General features: G+C 43.6%; 1 non-coding gene across 1 annotated transcript; it reads right to left on the bottom strand.

Annotated features, from left to right (window-relative positions):
* Nucleotides 1-12,163: 12,163 nt before the first annotated feature.
* Nucleotides 12,164-12,272, bottom strand: LOC136519226 (small nucleolar RNA R71). The gene has a single exon (XR_010774784.1). It is a non-coding gene; the product is annotated as a small nucleolar RNA R71 (small nucleolar RNA).
* Between the last annotated feature and the right edge of the window lie 905 nt (nucleotides 12,273-13,177).

Below are 13,177 nucleotides of genomic sequence, written 5' to 3'. Positions count from 1 at the left end.
GGGCCATGGATGTGACGGAAAATTGCAAGAAAAATAATGGTTTTTTTCATAGGTGCCATTACAATTTTACGAGTTTGGACAAACACCGTTATTATTTGCCTATTTAGAAACATGTCATTATAATTTTTCTTTAGTTTGAATCGTGCCATTTTCTACAGGCAACGTATTAAGTATAAATCAATCAACTAGTGTAAACTTGGAAACTACCAATCAGGATCACTGGAGGCTAATGTAATGGATGTGGTGAGAGATGAGATTTTTTTGCGCTTAAGCCCCCCACCCGCTGACCTTTTTTTGCGCTTAAGCCCTCCCACCCCATCCATTGGATCAACATCTAGTGGTCCTGATTGGCAGTTTCCAAGTTTGTACAGGGTGATTGGTTTGCACCTGATATGTTGCCTTTTCTACGTATTCGACAGCGTTGGATCCACGCGCAGGTGACTAAAGGTCTGTGTATTCTCGTATGTCCCAAAATACCCCTGTATCTCCTTCTACTCACTGACGTGTGGGCATCTTCTTCGACCCCCAACCAGCCGCCTGCTCGTGGCACTTTCCTACGGCGTCGTGTATGCCTGACTTCACCCTCGCCTAGCACCACACCAGACGCCGCACCCAAAGGCGGTGAGAGGAGGAGACCGCCGCTGGTGCTGCAAGCCACAGATTTGCTCGACGTGCGGCATGATCTGAGCCCAGAGAGATCCGCATCTCTCCTTACCCTCTTTTTCCCCTCTGGATCTATGCTAAGTTTTTTCGGCTAAGTAGTAGTTCATCAGTTCGAACAAAGCGAGTTAATAATCCGTGTCCGTGCTAGGCTAGCAGCTCTATTCCCTCTTGTTCTTGCCCCCACCTCTAGTTGTAATCCTATCGTTAGTAGTGTGCTAGTAGCTGTTGTAACGGCCTGAGTCACGTTACATCATAGACTCTCATTTTGGTCACCCAGAGATCCTGTTAATTGGAATTCCCTAACAATCTCAAGCAGGTCACCATAAGCTTCAAAATGGATCCAAGAGTTATGAGATTAGGTATCTGAGCTTGGTTAAGCAAATCCAGAAACTACCGGACAATCCGATACATTTACCGGACCATCCGATAAATATACAGAGGTAGCAGGTGGAGTGGGAAATGAGTTGTCATCCACTATGGGACATGGCCCATAAGTTAGCACGAGTGGGAGATATTTGCCAACACCAGACCATCAGCCCCACTCATCCCCTCCCCATTTCTCACACACGCTCTCTCTCTAGAAGGATGAACAATGGAAGGAAAGGATGAACTAGAGTGAGAAAGAGAAGAAAAAGAAGATGGAGAAGAGAATCAAGATGCTAGAAAGCCACCAGATCAGCCTTAGGCCAAGCACTTGAGCTTCAACAACCTCTCATCCCATGGTTAGCTCAAGAGCTCTCTCTTCTCATTATCTTGAGATCAATCCTCCAATCTTAATCTAAGTATTCTCTCTTGCATGGATGGATCATTGGTTTGGTGGAAAGATACTCCGAGAGTAGGGATCAAGTATACTACATCTCAATCTCTCTTTTTTCTCTAGGATTTTTCTTAGTTAAGGAATCACTAGTACACTAGTTAACCTAAGCCAAGCCTAGCTACCTTGAGTGTAGCAAATCACCTAAGTCACCCTAGAAAATACCTTGCACACGCATGAAGGCCTTTACCCAAGGAATAGGCATGGATCCCCAAGCTTTCACCTAAGAACCCAAGAGCATAGGTTCTGTCGCCCGATTGACGGAGTGTCCATCGGTAGTACAAAGTGTTCGCCAAACCCGAAGTTTAGTCACCAACAGTCTAAGTCTCTTGCTAAGTGAGAACAACGGAGCATCCATCACCACGGCGGAGTGTCCGATGAATTATAGCGAACCAATAACCTGAGAACCCGAGAGCACCCAGTTCCCATCAGAGCCTTCGTGATTCCCACGGAGCGTCCGCCAATTAGTACAGAGCAAAACCAGGGGCAGCCCACCTCGGCACCCGGTACAACGAAGTGTCCGTCAGTAGGATAGAGTGTCCGATGGCCATAGTGAATGTGAGGATCGGTCAGCAAGTATACTCAATAGGTCACCAAGGTTAGATTACATCCTATGGCGATAAGGTCACAGTAGATGTCTCTCCCAAGACCCAAGTAGAACTCCTAGTTTTCCTATCTATCATGCGATCATCTCCAATCCTTGGAACCTCTCCTTTTAGGCTCGGATGTCTCATTTAGTGAGGATCGTGTGCGAGTCGCTGCTAACTTGGAGTCATCAGGATCGGCAGCACTACCAGGCAGACACCCCACTATTATGAACCCTACTTTGGATACTTATCAAGTTACATCATGAGTCATGCATTACATGTAGTCTTGGATAATGATCATCTTCAGACTACACCTACAATAGCTTAATAATCTGTAGAAGCATCTCATCTAAATAATGGGAATGGGAACGCTTAATGCTTATTGCTTAGTTGCTTGGGCAATGATAGAAGTTGAGCATGAGAAGGGAACTCATAATCACGCGTGTAGGATGCTACACCTGGATAATTAACTACTAAAACCAATAACGGTACAACTTGACTTACCTAACTAATCTGGCTAAGGACTAATGTTCCTAATATGATAATCCTGTGGATAACTTGGATATCTTGCTCATGCGAGGGGTAGGTCGTCATGAGTATGGGATCTCAGATAACATAGCTCGTGGAGCATTAAGGACCGTGTATTGGGTTACGTAAGTCCGAGTAACCACCTATACAGACCACATATCACGGATGGGGTCGACAAGCCAAGTAACTAGTTGCGACCTGTTTATCCATGAAACTAGCAAGGGAGGTGGCGTCGGTCAGGAATATTTGGGACATTGACCAGGAACCCAGTCGAACCTTTCATGTGACACTCGGGCTAGATTGGGGAAAGGTTGGAAAGGGTGAGGCAACCCTTACTCGGGCATAGGTATGGTGGTTAGTCCTGACTTCCATGTGGGTATAGTTGTACACCTCTATAGAGTCTTGAAAGCCTAGAGTCCTTCAGGATGGAAATATTCGGTTGTTCTTTCTTTCTATACCCATGGTAGCATGAATGATGGATTATGAGCACTTCTGCTATAATGATAAATACCTTTACTTCTAATGTTGAGCATAGCATGTCATACTCTTAATGAACATAATTGCTTTTTGCAGTTATACAAATGCTTGATAATTACCCTGTGCATCCACTAAATATTATATGTTGGAATTAAGTCTTGTGAGTACGAAATGTACTCAAGGTGCCACCATTAAGTTGTTTGGTAGGTACGCGTAGTAGGCCATGTCGAGCAGTCGCTTGACCACCACTGCATAGTAGCACCTAGAATGGGCGTGACTCCAAGTGTGCTACAAGTTAACTCCGGATTCCTTGAAGGAGCGACTGTGAGTATGAGCATCAGTTGGGTAGAGTGACTGGTTCCACTAGGTGGACCGGGATGTAGAACTTGTGTAAGGAAGTTTGATTAATTTGTATATAACCATACCAGCTGAGTTCCATTTACTAGTTCAATGTTGGGTTAATAATTGGAATACTATGTGCCACTCAACCTGATCCTAAAGAGGAGTTGCTCAGTGCGCTCCTAGGGGCCTCAAAGTTGTTAATTCGACAACCCCTGTCAGCTTCGATATTGGTTCCTGACAGGATGGATATCGGTGACCGACAGTTGTCTTGTAACCTTCTCTTACAATGTAAGGAGAGATTATGATCATCCTTCTAGCCATTCTTTCAAGCGCGTAGGGTCATGGATCTGGCTGAGTGTGTGGTGCTCTGGCTAGAATCATGGCCGGAAATGCTAGGGTGCTCTCCAGCTAGCTCTTTTACATTGCATTGTCATCGTCTCTCTCTATGTTGGACTGCACTGCTGACGACAACATGGTTGTTTCTGCTATGGTGTGAGCTAAAGCAATCATGACATGGAGGAGCTGGAGGGCCGGAGGTTGAAGAAGATGCTGATGTGTGGGTCCCACACATCAGTGAGTAGAGGGAGAGAGAAGCTGCAGGGGCATTTTGGGACATACGAGAATACGCTGACCTTTAGTCACCTACGCGTGGGTGTTGGTATATTTAAACACACACAGATAAATCCGCAAGCATACGGATACCGATGTAGCACTTCACCGGAAAGTATTCTAGAATATCGAACTCAAGGAAACGTGTGTGAAATTAACTAAGTCTAGCTTAACCAGGAGTAGCAACAAGGCTTAAGATAAACAAGAGTGTAGAGAGGATCACTAGGGTTCTCTAGTTCTAACTTGGGTAAGTTATGTCTTCTACTGTTTAACTGGGGATATTACTAAGGAGAAGCACAAACAGAGTATGTTTTCCTAGTAACTAGGTCCTGCTCGGCCTACAAACGGGAGATGGTCTACAAAGGACTCAACAAGGCATTATAGTCTCTGTTGATGGTCATTAACACTTCATTTTATACCATCAACAATGCCTAAATTGGTGATATAAATGACATAAGCCCTAGTCATATGGCTTATTTCTAACCATTTCCACAAGTTGTGATGAATATGTGAGTGTAGGAACAAGGTGGCCATATATATGCAAAAACACTTCATCATTTGACTACACCATGTCTAAGATCTCATCGAGGTACACGAAATCAAGTTTTGGTTCACCCAATTTTGAGTCCAGATGACAAAGTTATGGCTTCCGGAAGATTGCAACATCGGTCGGGTTGGATTTGGACCAAAGGGGACGTCAGGCGACCCCAATGAGGGTCGGGCGACGTGGACTTGTGTCCAATGGCCCCCAAACTTGGTCCATAGCCTCTACACTCAATGGAGATCCCAAGGGAGGCCTTGTACACCCCATAGGCCCACTTGGAGGGTAGAGTGACGCCAACCCAAGGCTATGTGACCCAAACCGGAGTCCGGCCACGTCACTGATCCATTCCACCAGTAACAAACACACTCCGAAAGCATCCAACACATCAAATCAAGGATGGTTCACATCAAGGGTGGAGATAGTGTCCATGTGTCCTCTCCCATGGATCCATGGGCCAACAAATCGAAGAAGGAAATCTCCAAATGTGACCAAACTCTGTACCCAAGCAAAAGAGGACCGTGGATCACCAAACCGACTCAAGATCGACGGCAAATGTTCTAGGTGAGTGTCAGGCAACCCCAACACACATCGGCCAATGTGTGGGACCCTCCAAACCGATTTAGGAGCCTTCCCATTGACTCTAGGGAGCTCCCTCAACCGTAGATGCACCAAGTCGGTGCATCCAAGCTTCGGGCGATGCCAAAGTAGGTCAGTCGACGCCACTGACCTATGAATCAACCTAGTTGCTTGCCTACAAGTACCCCTCCACTCCTAGGCACTCACTACTATAGATTGATTTATCACTATCACCACTTTCATTGCCATAGCGATAGAAGCGACCGTGTGATACTTCCACCATCCATTGGAACGATAGCAAGGCCTCCTAGGAATAAAACCGGTAGTTCAAACTTCTACCACCGATGGGTTAACATTAGATGCAGCAGTGGTACTAGGGTTGCATTTGCTCCATCGCATGAAAAGCCAGGCCGACTGGGATACGCATTTTGTTCGCTGGCCCTAAACTAGCATTTGGTCAAGCGGCGGTAAATTCAGCATGAGTGTTGAATTGCCTCAACTTCCAAGGCTGTCAAATCACCATTACTTCCGCCGCCTAAAGCCTAAAAGACGTACCCACTGCTCTACATATACTTCAAGCCCGATGCCCTCTGAAACCACCCCTCTTCTTCATCCATCGTCCCCTTCTCTTCCAATCTACAAAGAAATTGTCGGACAACCCCATCAAGTTTCCAAGCAGCCCATCGTCCAACGAGGATGACTTGCTAGCCCACCAGTCCTTCGAGGAGGACGTCTCCTTCGATGACTAGAGGCCTTCTGATTATAGTCCTCCATGGAGCTCTGAGAAGGAGGACCTAGAGGAGGAGGACGAGGACGAGGACGAGGATGAGGACGACGCTGAAGATGATGACAATGACTCTGGTTAGTTATTATGCTTTCGGACGAGTACAATCATATACTCATTCAAATTGTATCTATATGTTACATATACATAATGAATCAATGAAAAAAAATCTATTCGCATAGATTTGATCTCTTCAATGCCACCATTTTTATATGAAATGCAAAGCAAGTTCTTTCCAATACTACTTCCAAAATGCCAGTGCATGGATTTGATCTCTGGGCGAATGTTTTTTGTTTTTCTGTATATTTGTGAATGAAAAGGGAAAAAACTATCATGTACAGTTATGGTTGTTTCTAGGAGAATCTAAAAGTAGTTTAACCACTGACAATCACCGTATTATAGCGTTCGATTAGCGTGGCAATGGTTGGCTTAATACGGACATTGTTTTACTTATCCCGTGCCGTTTGTTCTCGCTGCCGATCAATCTAGACCGTTCATTTGGTAACAAACCTAGAAGTGCCCGGCCCATTCCCAACTCCCCTCGGGTACTGTCGGTGCCTTAGTGGTGGTTCGACCAACTAAAAAATCCTAATACAAATCCATTAGTTCTCCCCACCTGTTGTTGGTTCATCCTCATTCTTTCCACCCGTTGCTTCATCTTTATTTTGACCCATCGCCTATACTTGCCGTGCCTCGAGCACCTTTCATTGTCATAGTGGACAACGCCCATGAAGGTTGGATGGATTCGGTCACCCCCTGTTAGCATTTGGTTCCAATTGGTTTTGGGTTCAGTATCAGTTTTGTTCATGTTAGGAATTTCTTCATTGCAATAGATGTCTTACTTCGGAAGAAGCCATTTCAAGGCGTGCAACCTTGCATTTTGGCAGCTAGGGGTGGCACCAGGACCCTAGATGATGTTGTTTGCTACTTGGGGATGGAGCATTGACCTGAACCGACTGTTGATTATTGAAGCCGCTGTTTGTCACCTTCTCGGACCACAAAATTTGACAAGAATCGTTCAAGACCTGTTTGTGGAGGGATTTTTGTGCTTTGCAGGACTAGACAAAAAGTAGACATACTTTATAGATACAATGTGTCCGTGCATAGAGGTGCTATAATCTTCGCTATGGTTCACTACCACTGGCTTTTGGGATCGCATCAACCAATTGAGTACCTTAGCAACTGCCTACCCATCCGACATTAAGTCTTATAATTTGTGAAACTTTTATGTTAATGAAGTTTATATGTACTAATGAAACCTCTAGAGTAGTATGTATGAGTACTACATAATCATTGAACTATTACTTCAGTTGAACTGTTAGTTGAATTAGTTGGTCTTGATTGTGGTCCATGTGTACACCTCTATGTAAGCATAGAGGATCCAAAACATGCCTTCTTCTATAGGTGGATAGTACCTTGAACCGGTTGTGACACAACATTTCATCTTGGCGGGAGTTCAAGGGTTTTGAAGGACATTTTGGTGCCTTGGCGGGAGGCAAAAGCGTAGACAAAAGACCTAGGCTGACCTCTTCACTCAGAGGGTGCAACACTTTGAACCCTAACTGCTCCATGGTTGCATCTAGCTCCAACTCCTCCCAGTGGTCGGCACCATCCTAGGACATCATCGCAAGAAGAACACTGGCTTCCAATAGATGTGGTTACAATGGGAGGGGGCCTCCCATCCTATGTCATGTCTAGAACCACCCCTACGCATACTAGCACCACTTTTGTGTCGCTGTGGCTTGAAGACGCCTCAGTGGATTTCATGGAGTGATGGAAACCCAGGACATCGGTACCATAGATGCTGCAGGGTAAATAATGTAACTTGATTTCTTTCTTGTTCATTCTATTTTCGCAATGCAAATGCTGAAATCCTGCTGTACTTATGGTAATTTGGTTATTTTGTAGCCCGACTTAGATTGCAGGTTCTTTAAGTGGCACGATCCCCCATATGGAAAATTTCGGAGGACTTTGATTTTGGATTTACGTAACAAGATTTGGGAGCTAAAGGTGGAAGCCAATGTTAAAACAAATGAAGAACATCTATAGGAGGAGGAAGAGATTATGCCACAGATGGAAGAAATGGCCTGGGTTCCAACGAAGATAATGGAAGATTTCATACCTTTGAGAAAGAAATATGCTTCATGCTCTTCTTTCACTTATTTCGTACTTACCTTAGTTCTTGGCATATTCATTGGCAAGTTGCTTAGTTCACCGTAGTAGATTCAACTATCAATTTATGATGTATCGGACTAAAATCTATCACTTTTGTACAACTATTGTTAAACTAAATGCAAGATAATTATCTAGATGTTCAATTTATTGAAATGTAAATGCTAGTACATCCAAGTATCAATTGATGTGTCGGACTGAAATCTATCACTATTGTACAACTATTATTGAACTAAATGCCAGGTGATTAGCTAGGTGTTCAATTTATTGAACTGTAAATGATAGTAGATCCAAGTACCAATTGATGTGTTGGAGGCATCCTACTTCCCTAGACACTAGGCCCTGGTATAGGGGCAACCAATTTATTGAACTACGGTCCTACCACACCTTCCTCCTATCCATTCCATACTCTGCTCCCTTGCTCCTACTTCACCCTGTTAGCATCAGACGAAAGGCAGCCTCTCGTGTGCTCACTGCTCCTTGACATCCAACCTCGCTAGCGCACAAATCTTCAGTGCGTTGTCCCTACTTCTCTGCTCCATCTGGATCTAAGGTAACTGCATTGGATCTACTCCTCCTTCACTAGATTCTATATTCCTTTGTATTGCTCTCTCGTGCTCTCTGCCCCTTCACCTCCAACCTAGGTACAATAATTTTGTTGGATCTATCGATGAAAATGCATCTTCTCGTTCTAGAGTTTGTGGCCTTGTATATCCGTGAGTGCAGCTTGTGAGCCTTATTGTCCTTAGTATTGGTTCACCGAATTAGTGCATTGTGAACAAAGTTAATGAGCTAAATGAAAGTGTACCAATGGATGTGGACAGAGTTGTAGTGGTCAAGGCTCGGGATGACATGGAGATTAACAACTATCCCATGGATGCCGACAACGATCTACAAGATATTATGGAGATTCATAATGATCCCATGGAGGCCGACTAGGATCTGCATGGAAAATGATTAATTATGCAACCAATGATGTACATATGAAGGCCTTTTAACTTTTGCATAGTGTCGACCTAATTAGTATCTACATTTTAGCTTTTGGCATGCTTGTTAGCTTGGTAGTGTCCACCTACTTATTTGGTATGAATGTATGGAACTCAAGTTGGATTCCTTTCAATCCGAGAGTTCTGGCATTGTGCTTTCCTTATGTTTTCTAAGTGCGTGTTTTGGCCTTCGCCTCAATGTAAATTTGTGTGCCTTATTATTCACCATCGAACTCAAGTTGGCTTCGTTTCAATCTGAGTACTGGAATTGTGCTTTTCTTAGTTTTCTATGTGCGGGATTGTGTGCCTTAGTGTTCATCACCATATCATATGGAGGTCTCCAGGTGGTAATAGGACCTAGCCGCCGGTGATGGTACTATGCATTCAGCGCCGCTTAGTTGCAAAATTTCCAATCCCGCGTTTGAATCCTCCTACGTAGAACTGATGAAAGTTTGATTCCTATGTGCCGCAAAAGTTACGCAGAGAGCGAGCAACCTGCTTCAATATCCCCCTAACCCCCCACACCCCACCCGATCGCCGCCCTCCCTCCCCCCCACACATAACTTTTCTTTTGCTCATTGCTGCTGTTTGTTATCACCGCTCCTGCTCATCAGCACTACTTAGCCCTTGCTCCGCGCTGGTGCACATCACTGTATTGCCTGCACAAATCTACTGGCGACCGAGCTGCTGCTGTTATCGGTGTTTCCATTTGTGCTCACCACCGCCAAATCCAAAGGCAAGTGTAATAAGGCCTTACTTGCATCGCCATCTGTTGACGGTAGTTAACAACCATTATAAACCGTCAATGAAACATGTATAAGGGCACAATTGAGATCACCAACAAAGGTTTAGGGGTTTAAACTAACAAATTCCATGAGTTTTGGTGAATTTGTGATTTCTGTAGGGTTTATCCAGAAAACTGTCGAGGTGGACCTACATGTCAGATTTAATTACGCTTATCCATAGTGAAACGGACACTAGAAGACTCTAGAAGACTCGAGAGGACTCCACGCCGAGGCAGAGGCTGCCAGGTAGGGTTGGCCAGCCCCACCTATAGGCCGCTCGGCCCCTAGGCCCACTTGTAAGCCTCTACGTTGTAATGTTGGTTCTCCACCACCTCTTAGGTTGCATCTACGCCGTTCCTTAAGTCGGTTTGATCCAAGGGCTCACGTCGGATGCTCCGGCCTATATATATCAGCCCCTATCCCCTTGAAGGCATCAAGTCATTTGAGAAGACATAAACCCTAATCATCCTCAGAGCTCCATCATATTCTAGGGCATAGCTAGTTAGGCTAGATCTAGAGGGAGGCAAGCAAGCTTCGCTTGGATTCCCGATCGTGTCAAGAGCGTGGTTCGGTATAATCTTTGCACCCCTCTCTCTATTGTATCTCCATTATTTTTATATGCTTGCTACAATTGTCGCGACAATATTAGTATTCATCTTATTCATGTTCTTCATTACAATGTTCATTGTCTACTTTGATTATATACCTAGTATAGTTGGATTATCATCTTATTCATGCATATGTTCGTATAGCGCTCATCCTAAGGATCCATGGGTGGGTGGTCAACATTGTGTAAGCGTGGTGCTTATACATTGTTTACCTATGGATACACCCTATATTCTGGGTCATGTGGTAGATCACGGACGTGACACTCCTGTTGAGTCCTTTGTAGTCCACTTCCCGATGTAGGTAGCACGTAGGATCTGGTTACGATGGGGGACAAGCTCTGTTCTTAATCTCCCTTAGTAATATCCCTTATGTGTATATATGAAGATGATCTTAGCAATGACTATTAGGTGTAATGCACTAATCAATGTATGCTTTGACTTATAATTAAGAATGACTTGGGAATTATTTCTCTAATATTCTACCTGACCATGCTAATGCCATAGAAAGGAGTACTCTGAGTGATTTATCATTATCATTGATCAATACTTATCATATATATATATATCTTATCCTATGACTTATCCCTGTTATGAGTAGAATATTGGTTATGGTTGACTTCTCCATCAATAGTATAAGTTATCAATACTTGTCCATGCTAGACCTTCTCTATGATAAAAATGTAAATAATGATACTTGGAATAATCCCGAGTGAAGTGCCACAATGGTATATTATCTGTGCGCTTGCAGATCCCTTTCATTCATATATATTCTTTCTAGTCACATAAATTAATAAAGAACTACTTAGAGTTATTCTAATAGTAATGCTAGGTAGTACCCACAAGTATCTCTAGCATCATCACTAGGGATGACAACCTAGTAAAGTAATATCAGGAGATATAGGTTTATAATAGGTGGCTATTAAAACAAGTGACAAGTTAATAAATACCAATAAGCATTTCTGGCGCTATTGCTGGGGGCTAGATTTAAAACTCTGTTCTTAGTAGCGATGCTAAGAAATGTCAACAAGCATTTCTGGCGTCGTTGCCGGGGAAGGTAGCTAGGCAAGAAGCAAGTATTGATAAACCTATACTTATTGATGTTATCAAGATAACCATTGATGTCTGCTCAAGCAGAGTTACCCTTGTTCTGTCTACTTTTTATATCTTATATAGGGTAATGTATGACCGGTTTTGATCTTCTGATGAACTACATTGAAGATCCAGAAGCATTAATAAGGAGAACTAAAGCTAAACTCAAAAAAGTTTTAGCTTTAGAGTCAGAAGACAGCCATATAAGGCGAAGCTTAACACAATAATTTGAAGCCATGGCTAACAAGACTCTCCATGAATTCTCTGCTCCAACTATAGCCAATATCCGTACTGGACCAACAATTAATGTTGGAGACAATGGATTTGAGCTCAAGCCAGCCCGCATCAACATGGTGCAAGCAAGCCAGTTTTGTGGAAAGGCACATGAAGATGCGAGTGCATATCTCCAACACTTCCTGGAGATCTGTAGAACTTTCACCATCAAAGGAGTAACCCAAGATGCCATACTACTTTGCCTCTTCCCATTCTCACTCTTGGGGAAGGCAAAGCAATGGTTCTACGCCAACAAAGGTAGAAACACTACATGGGATAACTGCTCCATTGCCTTCCTAGCAAAGTCTTTCCTATGGGCAAGACCAATGCTTTGCGTGGAAGAATTTTAAGTTTTCAGTAGCAACATGATGAATCTGTCCTAGAGGCATGGGAACGCTTTCAAGACTATATATCAGAATATCCTCATCATGGGATGAAGAATTGGCTACTCATACAGACGTCTACCATGGGTTGACCAACAGTACTTGTGAGACCATGGATGCTGCTGCTGGAGGTGCATTCTTGTCACTTACACTTTCAGCTACGACCACTCTTGAGAAGATGGCCTCCAACCAAGGCTAGAATGAATTACGTGTTCAGACCCATAAGAGAGGTGGAGGTATGCATCAACTCAAGGAGGTAGACATGCTATCTGTTAAGATGGATCTACTGATGAAGAAGCTTGAAGATCGAGCTAATGAAAAGCAAGAAGTCATGCACATTCATGATTTTCGCATGACGTGTGAAGTATGTGGCAACACTGGGCATTCAGAGATTAGCTGTCCTGAAACACAGGAGGATGTGACCTTTGTCAACAACAACTACTATCATCCTCAATAGAATCAAGGATGGAACCAACAATAGAGGCCGAACTACCAAGGTAACTACCAAGGTAACCCTCAAGGTAATAATTATAATAACTTCAATCAACCACCCTTAAGAGAATTAATTGCTGGCTAATCTAGACTTATGGAAGGATTATCTAAGAAGGTAGCTACCAATGAAAAATTCTAGAAAATATAAGTAATAGAATGGATAGTTTGGCTTCTGCCATTAAGAACCAGCATAGCTTTAATAAAATGATAGAATCACAAATAGCTCAGCTGGCAGCTGCTGTTCCTTCGTTCGACAGAGGTAAGATTCTAGGGTAGCTAGAAGATTTAGAAACTACAAATCTTGTTGATATTTACAATGCAACTTTCTACTACACGCAACCATCAGAGGGAAGGTGGATAGATTACACCCTACCCAACAAGAAAGGTGATCTAGGGAGACCTATCATCCCTATCGCCATTGGACCTCATATCTTCTAGGATGTTGTCTGTGACTTCGGAGCAAGT

This window comes from Miscanthus floridulus, chromosome 17 (assembly GCF_019320115.1).
Source record: "Miscanthus floridulus cultivar M001 chromosome 17, ASM1932011v1, whole genome shotgun sequence".
In the NCBI taxonomy this organism is placed as follows: Eukaryota; Viridiplantae; Streptophyta; class Magnoliopsida; order Poales; family Poaceae; genus Miscanthus; species Miscanthus floridulus.
The sequence above is the reverse complement of the archived record's forward strand: the minus strand, read 5'-3'. Positions and strand labels throughout refer to the sequence as shown.